Consider the following 1,773-nt stretch of genomic DNA (forward strand, 5'->3'; position numbering starts at 1 on the left):
ATATGTGATAACTACATGCTTTTTAAATTGTGTTACAATGAGCCTCGAAGGCCTTTTTATTATTGAGAAATAAGTGAAAACCTTATACATTAGAAGAATTGACCCTAGGAGATGAGGCACCAAAAGTTTGTGGGCCACGTTTGGGTAAGTTGGACATCCAACTTCCCGGGGTCGTAACTTTAACATACAGTTACCCTTTGGCTATCATAATACCTCGTTTCAAATATTTCCATGAGGTGGAAAAAATAGAATCTTTAAAACACATTTTGAAACTTTTCCAGTCTCTCCGTTTTCCCAGAAAATGTCTTTTTGGACCTCAAAATGGCTTCGGAAGTTTACTACCCAAAAAACTGTCAAAAATAATAACTATGCTAGAAATTAGGAAACTGAAAGGAAATAGTATTGGAGGTCCAAGTGGAATAGGCGAGTGGCCACCAATATCCACCTGGATCAATTAGCTCCTTCTAAAGCAATACTATAAGATTGCATCACTTGTTTTAATTTATATGACAAAGTGTATCTTACTTTATAGCTAGTATTTATTTGTTATATATTTTAATGTGATATATGTATATTATGATTTTCTTTTATCTAAAAAATTGTTCATAATTTTATAAATAAAAACAAAATTACATTATGGCAAACTGAATTTTATTTATTTGATTACATTTAACTATTATTAATTGAGCCAACATTGAAATTCTTATATCTCTCCCATATTGGGTTTTATATTATTTTTAACCTTTTTTTAATTGAATTGTCATGTAAATGTTAAATGTTTACAAACATTTACACCTCTACAACATCACCACCATATTGGGCCAACATTATTTAAAAAAAATTGACATACTTACATTACACCTACACATCTCCCCTAATACTGGGTTGTAAAGTGCCTCTCAGCGCGATAAGGCATGGAAGCCCGAACCGACAAAGCTAGCTAATGATAAATGACAATCTTGCACATACCAAATAATTGGGTTGGCTAGTGTAGATCTTGTGTTCAATGATCTAATGATGCTCAGTTGGTCACTAATATTGTTGTGCCCCACTAAGTGACAAATCCAATGCATGGCTTGGTTGCATAGGAGGTTATTGTGTTGAATGTACCTTAGAAGATGCAAATATTGAATTGCACAATAGGCATGTGTCCATGCTAGCTAATGATAATGACAATCTTGCACATACCAAATAATTGGGTTGGCTAGTGTAGATCTTGTGTTCAATGATCTAATGATGCTCAGTTGGTCACTAATATTGTTGTGCCCCACTAAGTGACAAATCCAATGCATGGCTTGGTTGCATAGGAGGTTATTGTGTTGAATGTACCTTAGAAGATGCAAATATTGAATTGCACAATAGGCATGTGTCCATGCTAGCTAATGATAATGACAATCTTGCACATACCAGATAATTGGGTTGGCTAGTGTAGATCTTGTGTTCAATGATCTAATGATGCTCAGTTGGTCACTAATATTGTTGTGCCCCACTAAGTGACAAATCCAATGCATGGCTTGGTTGCATAGGAGGTTATTGTGTTGAATGTACCTTAGAAGATGCAAATATTGAATTGCACAATAGGCATGTTGAATGTACCTCAGCAGCCACTGCATCTTCAGTCCTTGTCATTAATTGTGTTCATTTTGATTTGTATATCTTGGGAGGTACTCCAAGCCCTAGGTGTCAGGTTTTGGAGGGAAAAGCACCAGAAGGGCCACTTGTGGGCTTGGAACCCAAGGAAGGGGTTTTGAACCCATCGGGATTTGGGCCAAA

This window comes from Pinus tabuliformis, chromosome J (assembly GCF_031772625.1).
Source record: "Pinus tabuliformis cultivar Carrire ecotype Pingquan chromosome J, CPIR1, whole genome shotgun sequence".
NCBI classification, from domain to species: domain Eukaryota; kingdom Viridiplantae; phylum Streptophyta; class Pinopsida; order Pinales; family Pinaceae; genus Pinus; species Pinus tabuliformis.